At 45.9% G+C, this 16299-nt stretch overlaps 4 non-coding genes across 4 annotated transcripts; all 4 read left to right on the top strand.

Annotated features, from left to right (window-relative positions):
• Nucleotides 1-3761: 3761 nt before the first annotated feature.
• On the top strand, nt 3762-3833 carry TRNAW-CCA (transfer RNA tryptophan (anticodon CCA)). The gene has a single exon. It is a non-coding gene; the product is annotated as a tRNA-Trp (tRNA).
• A 5668-nt stretch (nt 3834-9501) lies between these two features.
• TRNAW-CCA (transfer RNA tryptophan (anticodon CCA)) lies at nt 9502-9573 on the top strand. The gene has a single exon. It is a non-coding gene; the product is annotated as a tRNA-Trp (tRNA).
• A 2474-nt stretch (nt 9574-12047) lies between these two features.
• TRNAW-CCA (transfer RNA tryptophan (anticodon CCA)) lies at nt 12048-12119 on the top strand. Its single transcript has one exon. It is a non-coding gene; the product is annotated as a tRNA-Trp (tRNA).
• A 2260-nt stretch (nt 12120-14379) lies between these two features.
• TRNAW-CCA (transfer RNA tryptophan (anticodon CCA)) lies at nt 14380-14451 on the top strand. The gene has a single exon. It is a non-coding gene; the product is annotated as a tRNA-Trp (tRNA).
• Nucleotides 14452-16299: the final 1848 nt, after the last annotated feature.

Here is a 16299-nt window from a genome sequence, read left to right as displayed (position 1 = left end):
AATCAGGTCCGTGTTAAGTTCTCGTTTTTGTTATTTTCATCTGTCTATCTACTTATTTGTCTGTCTACAATGACTTGTCTCTTTAGCTGTGCTTCCTCGACAGAAGGCCAAGAAAAACATGCTACCACGTGTGTGCGAACGGCCACACTAAACGGACTCGGTGGCGACATGTTAGCATGTCTGACTACAGATAAGAAGGTTGCGAGTTGGAATCACGTCTGGATCAAATTTCCTTCTTTCTTATTTTCATCAATCTGTCTATCTAGTTATTTGTCTGTCTACAATGACTTGTCTCTTTACTTGTGCTTCATCGACAGAAGGCCGAAAAAACATGCTACCACGTGTGTGCGAATGGCTACCCTAAGCGGACTCGGTGGCGCAACGGTAGCGCGTCTGACTCAAGATCAGTAGGTTGAATGTTCGAATGACGTCTGGGTCAAATTCTCTTTTATTATTTTCATCTATCTGTCTATCTACTTATTTGTCTGTCTAAAATGACTTGTCCTTTTACCTGTGCTTCATCGGCATAAGGCCGTGCAAAACATGCTACCACGTGTGTGCGAACGGCTACCCTAAGCGGACTTGGTGGCGCAACTTTAGCACGTCTGAATCCAGATCAAAAGGTTGCGTGTTCGAATCAAGTCCGGGTCAAATTCTTTTTTTTATTATTTTCATCTGTCTATCCACTTATTTGTCTGTCTACAATGACTTGTCTCCTTACCTGTGCTTCATCGACAGAAGGCCGAGCAAAACATGCTACCACGTGTGTGCGAACGGCTACACTAAGTGTACTCGGTGGCGATACGGTAGCGCGTCTGACTCCAGATCACAAGGTTGCGTGTTCGAATCACGTCCGGGTCAAATCCTCTTTTTTATTACTTTCATCAATCTGTCTATCTACTTATTTGTCTGTCTACAATGACTTCTCTCTTTACCTGTGCTTCATCGACAGAAGGCCGTGCAAAACATGCTACCGCGTGTGTGCGAACGTCTGCCCAAAGCGTACTCGGTGGCGCAACTGTGGCGCGTCTGACTCTCGATGAGAAGGTTGCGTGTTTTAATCACGTCTAGGTGAAATTCTCTTTTCATTATTTTCATCTATCTGTCTATCTACTTATTTGTCCTTCTACAATGACTTGTCCCTTTACCTGTGCTTCGTCGACAGAAGGTCGTGCAAAAAATGCTACCGCGTGTGTGCGAACGGCCACCCTAAATGGACTCAGTGCCGCAACGGTAGCGCGTCTGACTTCATATCAGAAGGTTGCGTGTTCGAATCACGTTCGGGTCAAATTCTCTTTGTTATTATCTTCATCGATCTGTCTATCTACCTAATTGTCTGTCTACAATGACTCATTCTTTTACCTGTGCTTCATCGACAGAAGGCCGAGCAAAACATGCTACCGAGTGTGTGCGAACGGATACGCTTAGTGTACTCGGTGGCAATACGGTAGCACATCTGACTCCAGATCACAAGGTTGCATGTTCGAATCAGGTCCGCGTCAAACTCTCTTTTTTAATAATTTCATCTATCTGTCTATCTACTTATTTGTCTGTCTACAAAGACTTGTCTCTTCACCTGTGCTTCAACGACAGAAGGCCGAGCAAAACATGCTACCATGTGTGTGCGAATGGTTACCCTAAACGGACTCGGTAGCGACACGGTAGCACATCTGACTCCAGATCAGAAGGCTGCGTGTTCGAATCACATCCGGGTCAAATTCTCTTTTTTATTATTTTCATCTGTTTATCTACTTATTTGTCTGTCTACAATGACTTGTCTCTTTACCTGTGCTTCATCGACAAAAGGCCGAGCAAGACATGCTACCGCGTGTGTGTGTATGGCTAAACTAAGTGGACTCGGTGGCAACCCGGTAGCACGTCTGACTCCAGATCAGAAGGTTGCGTGTTCGAATCACGTCCGGGTCAAGTTCTCTTTTTATGATTTCCATCTGTCTATCTACTTATTTGTCTGTCTACAATGACATGTCTCTTTACCTGTGCTTCATCGACAGCAGGCCGAGCAAATCATGCTACCGCGTGTGTGCGAACGGCTACCCTAAGCGGATTCGATGGCGACACGGTAGCACGTCTGACTCAAGATGAGAAGGTTGCGTGTTCGAATCACGTCCGTGTAAAAGTCTCTTTTTATTATTTTCATCCATCTGTCTATCTAATTATTTGTCTGTGTACAAGTACTCTTCTCTTTAGCTGTGCTTCCTCGACAGAAGGCCGAGCAAAGCATGCTACCACGTGTGTGCGAACGGCCACCCTAAACGGACTCGGTGGCGACATGTTAGCATGTCTGACTCCAGATTAGAAGGTTGCGAGTATGAATCACGTCTGGATCAAATTTCCTTTTTTCTTATTTTCATCAATCTGTCTATCTACTTATTTGTCTGTCTACAATGACTTCTCTCTTTACCTATGCTTCATCGACAGAAGGCCGAGCAATACATGCTACTGCGTGTGTGCGAACGGCTACACTAAGTCAACTCGGTGGCGACCCGGTAGGACGTCTGACTCCAGATCAGAAGGTTGCGTGTTCGAATCACGTCGATGTGAAGTTCTCTCTTTTGTTATTTTCATCTATCTGTCTATCTACTTATTTGTCTGTCTACAATGACTTGTCTCTTTACCTGTGCTTCATCGACAGAAGGCCAAGCAAAACATGCTACCACGTGTGTGCGAACGGCTGCCCTGAGCGGACTTGGAGGTGCAACGGTAGCGCGTCTGACTCCACATCAGTAGGTTAAATGTTCGAATCACGTCCGGGTCAAATTCTCTTTTTATTATTTTCATCTATCTGTCTATCTACTTATTCGTCTGTCTAAAATGACTTGTCCCTTTACGTGTGCTTCATCGACATAAGACCGTGCAAAACATGCTACCACGTGTGGGCGAACGGCTACCCTAAGCGGACTCGGTGGCGCAAGCAACTTTAGCACGTCTGACTCCAGATCAGAAGGTTGCGTGTTCTAATCACGTCCACGTCAAATTCTCTTTTTAGTATGTTCATCTATCTGTCTATCTACGTATTTGTCTATCTGCAATGACTTGTCCCTTTACCTGTGCTTTATCGACAGAAGGCCGAGCAAAACATGCTACAGCCTGTGTGCGAACAATTACTCTAAGCGGACTCAGTGGCGACACGGTAGCGCGTCTTACCCAGATCAGAGGGTTGCGTGTTCGAATCAGGTCCGTGTTAAGTTCTCGTTTTTGTTATTTTCATCTGTCTATATACCTCTTTGTCTGTCTACAACGACTTGTTTCTTTACCTGTGCTTCATCGATAGAAGGCCGAGCAAAACATGCTACCACGTGTGTACGAACGGCTACCCTAAGTGGACTCGGTGGCGAACTGTTAGCGAGTCCGACTCGAGATCAGAAGGTTGCGTGTTCGAATCGCGTCCGGGTCAAATTCTCTTATTATTTTCATCTGTCTATCTACTTATTTGTCTGTGTACAATGACTTGTCTCTTTACCTGTGCTTCATTGACAGAAGGCCGAGCAAATCATGCTACCGCGTGTGTGCGAACGGCTACCCGAAGCGGATTCGATGGCGACACGGTAGCACGTCTGACTCCAGATCGGAAGGTTGCGTGTTCAAATCACGTCCGGGTAAAAGTCTCTTTTTATTATTTTCGTCTATCTGTCTATCTACTTATTTGTCTGTCTACAATGACTTGTCTCTTTACTTGTGCTTCATCGACAGAAGGCCGAAAAAACATGCTACCACGTGTGTGCGAATGGCTACTCTAAGCGGACTCGGTGGCGCAACGGTAGCGCGTCTGACTCCAGATCAGAAGGTTGCGTGTTCGAATCACGTCGGGGTCAAATTCTCTTTTTTATTGTTTTCAACTATCTGTCTACTTATCTGTCTGTCTACAATGACTTGTCCCTTTACCTGTGCTTCATCGACATAAGACCGTTCAAAACATGCTACCACGTGTGGGCGAACGGCTACCCTAAGCGGACTCGGTGGCGCAAGCAACTTTAGCACGTCTGACTCCAGATCAGAAGGTTGCGTGTTCTAATCACGTCCGCGTCAAATTCTCTTTTTAGTATGTTCATCTATCTGTCTATCTACGTATTTGTCTATCTGCAATGACTTGTTCCTTTACCTGTGCTTCATTGACAGAAGGCCGAGCAAAACATGCTACAGCGTGTGTGCGAACAATTACTCTAAGCGGACTCAGTGGCGACACGGTAGCGCGTCTTACCCAGATCAGAGGGTTGCGTGTTCGAATCAGGTCCGTGTTAAGTTCTCGTTTTTGTTATTTTCATCTGTCTATCTTTTTATTTGTCTGTCTACAATGACTTGTCTCTTTACCTGTGGGCATCGACAGAAGGCCGAGCAAAACATGCTACCGCGTGTGTGTGAACGGCTACACAAAGTGGACTTGGTGGTGACACAGTAGCACGTCTGACTCCAGATCAGAAGGTTGCGGGTTCGAATCACGTTCGGGTCAAGTTCTCTTTCTTACTATTTTCATCTATCTGTCTATCTACTTATTTGTCTGTCTACAATGACTCTTCTCTTTAGGTGTGCTTCATCGACAAAAGGCCGAGCAAATCATGCTACCACGTGTGTGCGAACGGCTACCCTAATTGGACGCGGTGGCGACACGGTAGCACATCTGACTCCAGATCAGAAGGTGTCGAGTTTGATTCACGTCAGGGTCAAATTCGCTTATTTATTATTTTCATCTATCTGTGTATCTACTTATTTGTCTGTCTACAAAGACTTGTCTCTTTACCTGTGCTTCATCGACAGAAGGCCGAGCAAATCATGCTACCGCGTGTGTGCGAACGGCTACCCTAAGCGGACTCGATGGCGACACGGTAGCACGTCTGACTCCAGATCAGAAGGTGGCGTGTTCGAATCACGTCCGGGTAAAAGTCTCTTTTTATTATTTTCGTCTATCTGTCTATCTACTTATTTGTCTGTCTACAATGACTCTTCTCTTTAGCTGTGCTTCCTCGACAGAAGGCCGTGCAAAACATGCTACCGCGTGTGTGCGAACGTCTGCCCAAAGCGCACTCGGTGGCGCAACTGTAGCGCGTCTGACTCTCGATGAGAAGGTTGCGTGTTTTAATCACGTCTAGGTGAAATTCTCTTTTCAATATTTTCATCTATCTGTCTATCTACTTATTTGTCCTGCTACAATGACTTGTCCCTTTACCTGTGCTTCGTCGACAGAAGGCCGTGCAAAACATGCTACCGCGTGTGTGCGAACGGCCACCCTAAATGGACTCGGTGCCGCAACGGTAGCGCGTCTGACTTCATATCAGAAGGTTGCGTGTTCGAATCACGTTCGGGTCAAATTCTCTTTTTTATTATCTTCATCGATCTGTCTATCTACCTAATTGTCTGTCTACAATGACTCATTCTTTTACCTGTGCTTCATCGACAGAAGGCCGAGCAAAACATGCTACCGAGTGTGTGCGAACGGATACACTAAGTGTACTTGGTGGCAATACGGTAGCACATCTGACTCCAGATCACAAGGTTGCGTGTTCGAATCAGGTCCGCGTCAAACTCTCTTTTTTAATAATTTCATCTATCTGTCTATCTACTTATTTGTCTGTCTACAAAGACTTGTCTCTTTACCTGTGCTTCAACGACAGAAGGCCGAGCAAAACATGCTACCATGTGTGTGCGAATGGTTACCCTAAACGGACTCGGTAGCGACACCGTAGCACATCTGACTCCAGATCAGAAGGCTGCGTGTTCGAATCACGTCCGGGTCAAATTCTCTTTTTTATTATTTTCATCTGTTTATCTACTTATTTGTCTGTCTACAATGACTTGTCTCTTTACCTGTGCTTCATCGACAGAAGGCCGAGCAAAACGTGCCACCGCGTGTGTACGAACGGCTTCACTAAGTGGACTCGGTGGCGACACGGTAGCACGTCTGACTCCAGATCAGTGGATTGCGTGTTCGAATCACGTCCGTGTTAGGTTCTCTTTTTTAATATTTTCAACTATCTGTCTATCTACTTATTTGTCTGTCTACAACGACTTGTCTCTTTACCTGTGCTTCATCGAAAGAAAGCCGAGCAAAACATGCTACCACGTGTGTGCAAACGGCTACCCTAAACCGACGCGGTGGCGACACGGTAGCACGTCTGACTCCAGATCAGAAGGTTGCGAGTTTGAATCACGTCCGGGTCAAATTCGCTTATTTATTATTTTCATCTATCTGTGTATCTACTTATTTGTCTGCCTACAAAGACTTGTCTCTTTACCTGTGCTTCATCGACAAAAGGCCGAGCAAGACATGCTACCGCGTGTGTGTGTATGGCTAAACTAAGTGGACTCGGTGGCAACCCGGTAGCACGTCTGACTCCAGATCAGAAGGTTGCGTGTTCGAATCACGTCCGGGTCAAGTTCTCTTTTTATGATTTTCATCTGTCTATCTACTTATTTGACTGTCTACAATGACATGTCTCTTTACCTGTGCTTCATCGACAGCAGGCCGAGCAAATCATGCTACCGCGTGTGTGCGAACGGCTACCCTAAGCGGATTCGATGGCGACACGGTAGCACGTCTGACTCAAGATCAGAAGGTTGCGTGTTCGAATCACGTCCGGGTAAAAGTCTCTTTTTATTATTTTCATCCATCTGTCTATCTAATTATTTGTCTGTGTACAAGTACTCTTCTCTTTAGCTGTGCTTCCTCGACAGAAGGCCGAGCAAAGCATGCTACCACGTGTGTGCGAACGGCCACCCTAAACGGACTCGGTGGCGACATGTTAGCATGTCTGACTCCAGATCAGAAGGTTGCGAGTATGAATCACGTCTGGATCAAATTTTCTTTTTTCTTATTTTCATCAATCTGTCTATCTACTTATTTGTCTGTCTACAATGACTTCTCTCTTTACCTATGCTTCATCGACAGAAGGCCGAGCAATACATGCTACTGCGTGTGTGCGAACGGCTACACTAAGTCAACGCGGTGGCGACCCGGTAGGACGTCTGACTCCAGATCAGAAGGTTGCGTGTTCGAATCACGTCGATGTGAAGTTCTCTGTTTTGTTATTTTCATCTATCTGTCTATCTACTTATTTGTCTGTCTACAATGACTTGTCTCTTTACCTGTGCTTCATCGATAGAAGGCCAAGCAAAACATGCTACCACGTGTGTGCGAACGGCTGCCCTGAGCGGACTCGGAGGTGCAACGGTAGCGCGTCTGACTCCAGATCAGTAGGTTAAATGTTCGAATCACGTCCGGGTCAAATTCTCTTTTTATTATTTTCATCTATCTGTCTATCTACTTATTTGTCTGTCTAAAATGACTTGTCCCTTTACGTGTGCTTCATCGACATAAGACCGTGCAAAACATGCTACCACGTGTGGGCGAACGGCTACCCTAAGCGGACTCGGTGGCGCAAGCAACTTTAGCACGTCTGACTCCAGATCAGAAGGTTGCGTGTTCTAATCACGTCCGCGTCAAACTCTCTTTTTAGTACTTTCATCTATTTGTCTATCTACTTATTTGTCTGTCTACAATGACTTGTCTCGTTACGTGTGCTTCATCGACAGAAGGCCGAGCAAAACAAGCTACCGCGTGTGTGCGAACGGCTAGGCTAAGTGGATTCGGTGGCGACACGATAGCGCGTCTTACCCAGATCAGAGGGTTGCGTGTTCGAATCACGTCCGTGTTAAGTTCTCGTTTTTGTTATTTTCATCTGTCTATATACCTCTTTGTCTGTCTACAACGACTTGTTTCTTTACCTGTGGTTCATCGATAGAAGGCCGAGCAAAACATGCTACCACGTGTGTGCGAACGGCTACCCTAAGTGGACTCGGTGGCGAACTGTTAGCGCGTCCGACTCGAGATCAGAAGGTTGCGTGTTCGAATCGCGTCCGGGTCAAATTCTCTTTCTTATTATTTTCATCTGTATATCTACTTATTTGTCTGTCTACAATGACTTGTCTCTTTACCTGTGCTGCATCGACAGAAGGCCGAGCAAAACATGCTACCACGTGTGTGCGAACGGCTACACAAAGTGGACTTGGTGGTGACACAGTAGCACGTCTGACTCCAGATCAGAAGGTTGCGGGTTCGAATCACGTTCGGGTCAAGTTCTCTTTTTTACTATTTTCATCTATCTGTCTATCTACTTATTTATCTGTCTACAATTACTCTTCTCTTTAGGTGTGCTTCATCGACAGAAGGCCGAGCAAATCATGCTACCACGTGTGTGCGAACGGCTACCCTAAACGGACGCGGTGGCGACACTGTAGCACATCTGACTCCGGATCAGAAGGTTGCGAGTTTGATTCACGTCAGGGTCAAATTCGCTTATTTATTATTTTCATCTATCTGTGTATTTACTTATTTGTCTCTCTACAAAGACTTGTCTCTTTACCTGTGCTTCAGCGACAGAAGGCCGAGCAAATCATGCTACCGCGTGTGTGCGAGCAGCTACTCTAAGCGGATTCGATGGCGACACGGTAGCACGTCTGACTCCAGATCAGAAGGTTGCGTGTTCGAATCACGTCCGGGTAATAGTCTCTTTTTATTATTTTCATCTATCTGTCTACCTACTTATTTGTCTGTATACAATGACTCTTCTCTTTAGCTGTGCTTCCTCGACAGAACGCCAAGCAAACATGCTACCATGGGTGTGCGAACGGCCTCGCTAAGTGGATTCGGTGGCGACACGGTAGCGCGTCATACTACGGATCAGAGGGTTGCGTGTTCGAATCACGTCCGTGTTAAGTTTTCGTTTTTGTTATTTTCATCTGTCTATCTACCTCTTTGTCTGTCTACAACGACTTGTTCCTTTACCTGTGCTTCATCGATAGAAGGCCGAGCAAAACATGCTACCACGTGTGTGCGAACGGCTACCCTAAGTGGACTCGGTGGCGAACTGTTTGCGCATCCGACTCCAGATCAGAAGGTTGCGTGTTCGTATCGCGTCCGGGTCAAATTCTCTTTCTTAATATTTTCATCTGTCTATCTACTGATTTGTCTGTCTACAATGACTTGTCTCTTTACCTGTGTTTCATCAATAGAAGGCCAAGCAAAACATTCTACCACGTGTGTGCGAACGGCTACCCTAAGCGGATTCGATGGCGACACTGTAGCACGTCTGACTCCAGATCAGAAGGTTTCGTGTTCGAATCACGTCCGGGTAAAAGTCGCTCTTTATAATTTTCATCTATCTGTCTATCTACTTATTTGTCTGTCTACAATGACTCTTCTCTTGAGCTGTGCTTCCTCGACAAAAGGCCGAGCAAAACATGCTACCACGTGTGTGCGAACGGCCACCCTAAACGGACTCGGTGGCGACATGTTAGCATGTCTGACTACAGATCAGAAGGTTGCGAGCTTGAATCACGTCTGGATCAAATTTCCTTTTTTCTTATTTTCATCATTCTGTCTATCTACTTATTTGTCTGTCTACAATGACTTGTCTCTTTACCTGTGCTTCATCGACAGAAGGCCGAAAAAACATGCTACCACGTGTGTGCGAATGGCTACCCTAAGCGGACTCGATGGCGCAACGGTAGCGCGTCTGACTCCAGATCAGAAGGTTGCGTGTTCGAATCACGTCGGGGTCAAATTCTCTTTTTTATTGTTTTCAACTATCTGTCTTCTTATTTGTCTGTCTACAATGACTTCTCTCTTAACCTATGCTTCATCGACAGAAGGCCGAGCAATACATGCTACGGCGTGTGTGCGCACGGCTACACTAAGTCAACTCGGTGGCGACCCGGTAGGACGTCTGACTCCAGATCGGAAGGTTGCGTGTTCGAATCACGTCGATGTGAAGTTCTCTCTTTTGTTATTTTCATCTATCTGTCTATCTACTTATTTTTCTGTCTACAATGACTTGTCTCTTTACTATGCTTCATCGATAGAAGGCCGAGCAAAACATGCTACCACGTGTGTGCGAACGGCTGCCCTGAGCAGACTCGGAGGTGCAACAGTAGCGCGTCTGACTCCAGATCAGTAGGTTAAATGTTCGAATCACGTCCGGGTCAAATTCTCTTTTTAATATTTTCATCTATCTGTCTATCTACTTATTTGTCTGTCTAAAATGACTTGTCCCTTTACCTGTGCTTTATCGACATAAGGCCGTGCAAAACATGCTACCACGTGTGTGCGAACGGCTACCCTAAACGGACTCGGTGGCGCAACTTTAGCACGTCTGATTCCAGATCAGAAGGTTGCGTGTTCTAATCACGTCCGCGTCAAACTCTCTTTTTAGTACTTTCATCTATCTGTCTATCTACTTATTTCTCTGTCTGCAATGACTTGTCCCTTTACCTGTGCTTCATCGACAGAAGGCCGAGCAAAACATGCTACCACATGTGTGCGAACGGTTACTCTAAGCGGACTCAGTGGCGCAACTTTAGCACGTCTGACTCCAGATAAGAAGGTTGCGTGTTCGAATCAAGTCCGGGTCAAATTCTTTTTTTTATTATTTTCATCTGTCTATTCACTTATTTGTCTGTCTACAATGACTTGTCTCTTTACCAGTGCTTCATCGACAGTAGGCCGAGCAAAACATTCTACCGCGTGTGTGCGAACGGCTACACTAAGTGTACTGGGTGGCGATACGGTAGCACGTCTGACTCCAGATCACAAGGTTGCGTGTTCGAATCACGTCCGGGTCAAATCCTCTTTTTTATTATTTTCATCTATCTGTTGATCTACTTATCTTTATGTCTACAATGACTTGTCTCTTTACCTGTCCTTCATCGACAGAAGGCCGAGCAAAACAAGCTACCGCGTGTGTGCGAACGGCTAGGCTAAGTGGATTCGGTGGCGACACGGTAGCGCGTCTTACCCAGATGAGAGGGTTGCGTGTTCGAATCACGTCCGTGTTAAGTTCTCGTTTTTGTTATTTTCATCTGTCTATCTACCTCTTTGTCTGTCTACAACGACTTGTTTCTTTACCTGTGCTTCATCGATAGAAGGCCGAGCAAAACATGCTACCACGTGTGTGCGAACGGCTACCCTAAGTGGACTCGGTGGCGAACTGTTAGCGCGTCCGACTCGAAATCAGAAGGATGCGCGTTCGAATCACGTCCGGGTCAAATTCTCTTTCTTATTATTTTCATCTGTCTATCTACGTATTTGTCTGTCTACAATGACTTGTCTCTTTACCTGTGCTGCATCGACAGAAGGCCGAGCAAAACATGCTACCGCGTGTGTGCGAACGGCTACACAAAGTGGACACGGTGGTGACACAGTAGCACGTCTGACTCCAGATCAGAAGGTTGCGGGTTCGAATCACGTTCAGGTCAAGTTCTCTTTTCTACTATTTTCATCTATCTGTCTATCTACTTATTTGTCTGTCTACAATGACTCTTCTCTTTAGGTGTGCTTCATCGACAGAAGGCCGAGTAAATCATGCTACCACGTGTGTGCGAACGGCTACCCTAAACGGACGCGGTGGCGACACGGTAGCACGTCTGACTCCAGATCAGAAGGTTGCGAGTTTGAATCACGTCCGGGTCAAATTCGCTTATTTATTATTTTCATCTATCTGTGTATCTACTTATTTGTCTGTCTACAAAGACTTGTCTCTTTACCTGTGCTTCATCGACAGAAGGCCGAGCAAATCATGCTACCGCGTGTGTGCGAACGGCTACCCTAAGCGGATTTGATGGCGACACGGTAACACGTCTGACTCCAGACCAGAAGGTTGCGTGTTCGAATCACGTCCAGGTAAAAGTCTCTTTTTATTATTTTCATCTATCTGTCTATCTACTTATTTGTCTGTCTACAATGACTCTTCTCTTGAGCTGTGCTTCCTCGACAAAAGGCCGAGCAAAACATGCTACCACGTGTGTGCGAACGGCCACCCTAAACGGACTCGGTGGCGACATGTTAGCATGTCTGACTACAGATCAGAAGGTTGCGAGCTTGAATCACGTCTGGATCAAATTTCCTTTTTTCTTATTTTCATCATTCTGTCTATCTACTTATTTGTCTGTCTACAATGACTTGTCTCTTTACCTGTGCTTCATCGACAGAAGGCCGAAAAAACATGCTACCACGTGTGTGCGAATGGCTACCCTAAGCGGACTCGATGGCGCAACGGTAGCGCGTCTGACTCCAGATCAGAAGGTTGCGTGTTCGAATCACGTCGGGGTCAAATTCTCTTTTTTATTGTTTTCAACTATCTGTCTACTTATTTGTCTGTCTACAATGACTTCTCTCTTAACCTATGCTTCATCGACAGAAGGCCGAGCAATACATGCTACGGCGTGTGTGCGCACGGCTACACTAAGTCAACTCGGTGGCGACCCGGTAGGACGTCTGACTCCAGATCGGAAGGTTGCGTGTTCGAATCACGTCGATGTGAAGTTCTCTCTTTTGTTATTTTCATCTATCTGTCTATCTACTTATTTTTCTGTCTACAATGACTTGTCTCTTTACTATGCTTCATCGATAGAAGGCCGAGCAAAACATGCTACCACGTGTGTGCGAACGGCTGCCCTGAGCAGACTCGGAGGTGCAACAGTAGCGCGTCTGACTCCAGATCAGTAGGTTAAATGTTCGAATCACGTCCGGGTCAAATTCTCTTTTTAATATTTTCATCTATCTGTCTATCTACTTATTTCTCTGTCTGCAATGACTTGTCCCTTTACCTGTGCTTCATCGACAGAAGGCCGAGCAAAACATGCTACCGCGTGTGTGCGAACGGTTACTCTAAGCGGACTCAGTGGCGCAACTTTAGCACGTCTGACTCCAGATAAGAAGGTTGCGTGTTCGAATCAAGTCCGGGTCAAATTCTTTTTTTATTATTTTCATCTGTCTATTCACTTATTTGTCTGTCTACAATGACTTGTCTCTTTACCAGTGCTTCATCGACAGTAGGCCGAGCAAAACATTCTACCGCGTGTGTGCGAACGGCTACACTAAGTGTACTGGGTGGCGATACGGTAGCACGTCTGACTCCAGATCACAAGGTTGCGTGTTCGAATCACGTCCGGGTCAAATCCTCTTTTTTATTATTTTCATCTATCTGTTGATCTACTTATCTTTATGTCTACAATGACTTGTCTCTTTACCTGTCCTTCATCGACAGAAGGCCGAGCAAAACAAGCTACCGCGTGTGTGCGAACGGCTAGGCTAAGTGGATTCGGTGGCGACACGGTAGCGCGTCTTACCCAGATGAGAGGGTTGCGTGTTCGAATCACGTCCGTGTTAAGTTCTCGTTTTTGTTATTTTCATCTGTCTATCTACCTCTTTGTCTGTCTACAACGACTTGTTTCTTTACCTGTGCTTCATCGATAGAAGGCCGAGCAAAACATGCTACCACGTGTGTGCGAACGGCTACCCTAAGTGGACTCGGTGGCGAACTGTTAGCGCGTCCGACTCGAAATCAGAAGGATGCGCGTTCGAATCACGTCCGGGTCAAATTCTCTTTCTTATTATTTTCATCTGTCTATCTACGTATTTGTCTGTCTACAATGACTTGTCTCTTTACCTGTGCTGCATCGACAGAAGGCCGAGCAAAACATGCTACCGCGTGTGTGCGAACGGCTACACAAAGTGGACACGGTGGTGACACAGTAGCACGTCTGACTCCAGATCAGAAGGTTGCGGGTTCGAATCACGTTCAGGTCAAGTTCTCTTTTCTACTATTTTCATCTATCTGTCTATCTACTTATTTGTCTGTCTACAATGACTCTTCTCTTTAGGTGTGCTTCATCGACAGAAGGCCGAGCAAATCATGCTACCACGTGTGTGCGAACGGCTACCCTAAACGGACGCGGTGGCGACACGGTAGCACGTCTGACTCCAGATCAGAAGGTTGCGAGTTTGAATCACGTCCGGGTCAAATTCGCTTATTTATTATTTTCATCTATCTGTGTATCTACTTATTTGTCTGTCTACAAAGACTTGTCTCTTTACCTGTGCTTCATCGACAGAAGGCCGAGCAAATCATGCTACCGCGTGTGTGCGAACGGCTACCCTAAGCGGATTTGATGGCGACACGGTAACACGTCTGACTCCAGATCAGAAGGTTGCGTGTTCGAATCACGTCCAGGTAAAAGTCTCTTTTTATTATTTTCATCTACCTGTCTATCTACTTATTTGTCTGTCTACAATGACTCTTCTCTTTAGCTGTGCTTCCTCGACAGAAGGCCAAGCAAAACATGCTACAACGTGTGTGCGAACGGCCACACTAAACGGACTCGGTAGCGACATGTTAGCATGTCTTACTACAGATCAAAAGGTTGCGAGTTTGAATCACGTCTGGATCAAATTTTCTTCTTTCTTATTTTCATCAGTCTGTCTATCTACTTATTTGTCTGTCTACAATGACTTGTCTCTTAACCTGTGCTTCATCGACAGAAGGCCGAAAAAACATGCTACCACGTGTGTGCGAACGGCTACCCTAAGCGTACTCGGTGGCGCAACGGTAGCGCGTCTGACTCCAGATCAGAAGGTTGCGTGTTCGAATCACGTCGGGGTCAATATCTCTTTTTTATTGTTTTCAACTATCTGTCTACTTATTTGTCTGTCTACAATGACTTGTCCCTTTACCTGTGCTTCATCGACATAAGGCCGTGCAAAACATGCTACCACGTGTGGGCGAACGGCTACCCTAAGCGGACTCGGTGGCGCAAACAACTTGAGCACGTCTGAGTCCAGATCAGAAGGTTGCGTGTTCTAATCACGTCCGCGTCAAATTCTCTTTTTTGTATTTTCATCTATCTGTCTATCTACGTATTTTTCTATCTGCAATGACTTGTCCCTTTACCTGTGCTTCAACGACAGAAGGCCGAGCAAAACATGCTACAGCGTGTGTGCGAACAATTACTCCAAGCGGACTCAGTGGCGCAACTTTAGCACGTCTGACTCCAGATCAGAAGGTTGCGTGTTCGAATCAAGTCCGGGTCAAATCCTCTGTTTTTATTATTTTCATATATCTGTCAATCTACTTATCTGTATGTCTACAATGACTTGTCTCTTTACCTGTGCTTCATCGACAGAAGGCCGAGCAAAACATGCTACCACGTGTGTGCGAATGGTTACCTAACGCACTCGGTGGCGACACGGTAGCACGTCTGACTCCAGATCAGAAGGTTGCGTGTACGAATCACATCCGGGTCAAATTCTCTTTTTTATTATTTTCATCTATTTATCTTTTTATTTGTCTGCCTACAATTACTTGTCTCGTTACGTGTGCTTCATCGACAGAAGGCCGAGCAAAACAAGCTACCGCGTGTGTGCGAACGGCTAGGCTAAGTGGATTCGGTGGCGACACGGTAGCGCGTCTTACCCAGATCAGAGGGTTGCGTGTTCGAATCACGTCCGTGTTAAGTTCTCGTTTTTGTTATTTTCATCTGTCTATCTACCTCTTTGTCTGTCTACAACGACTTGTTTCTTTGCCTGTGCTTCATCGATAGAAGGCCGAGCAAAACATGCTACCACGTGTGTGCGAACGGCTACCCTAAGTGGACTCGGTGGCGAACTGTTAGCGCGTCCGACTCGAGATCAGAAGGTTGTGTGTTCGAATCGCGTCTGGGTCAAATTCTCTTTCTTATTATTTTCATCTGTCTACTAATTATTTGTCTGTCTATAATGACTTGTCTTTTTACCTGTGCTGCATCGACAGAAGGCCAAGCAAAACATGCGACCGCGTGTGTGCGAACGGCTACACAAAGTGGACTCGGTGGTGACACAGTGGCACGTCTGACTCCAGATCAGAAGGTTGCGGGTTCGAATCACGTTCGGGTCAAGTTCTCTTGTTTACTATTTTCATCTATCTGTCTATCTACTTATTTGTCTGTCTACAATGACTCTTCTCTTTAGGTGTGCTTCATCGACAGAAGGCCGAGCAAATCATGCTACCACGTGTGTGCGAACGGCTACCCTAAACGGACGCGGTGGCGACACGGTAGCACGTCTGACTCCAGATCAGAAGGTTGCGAGTTTGAATCACGTCCGGGTCAAATTCGCCTATTTATTATTTTCATCTATCTGTGAATCTACTTATTTGTCTGTCTACAAAGACTTGTCTCTTTACCTGTGCTTCATCGACAGAAGGCCGAGCAAATCATGCTACCGCGTTTGTGTGAACGGCTACCCTAAGCGGATTCGATGGCGACACGGTAGCACATCTGACTCCAGATCAGAAGGTTGCGTGTTCGAATCACGTCCGGGTAAAAGTCTCTTTTTATTATTTTCATCTATCTGTCTATCTACTTATTTGTTTGTCTGCAATGACTCTTCTCTTTAGCTGTGCTTCCTCGACAGAAGGCCAAGCAAACCATGCTACCACGTGTGTGCGAACGGCTACCCTAAACGGACTCGGTGGC

Source organism: Rhipicephalus microplus, chromosome 5 (assembly GCF_043290135.1).
Source record: "Rhipicephalus microplus isolate Deutch F79 chromosome 5, USDA_Rmic, whole genome shotgun sequence".
NCBI lineage: Eukaryota > Metazoa > Arthropoda > Arachnida > Ixodida > Ixodidae > Rhipicephalus > Rhipicephalus microplus.
This window is presented reverse-complemented; position numbering and strand designations above follow the sequence as displayed.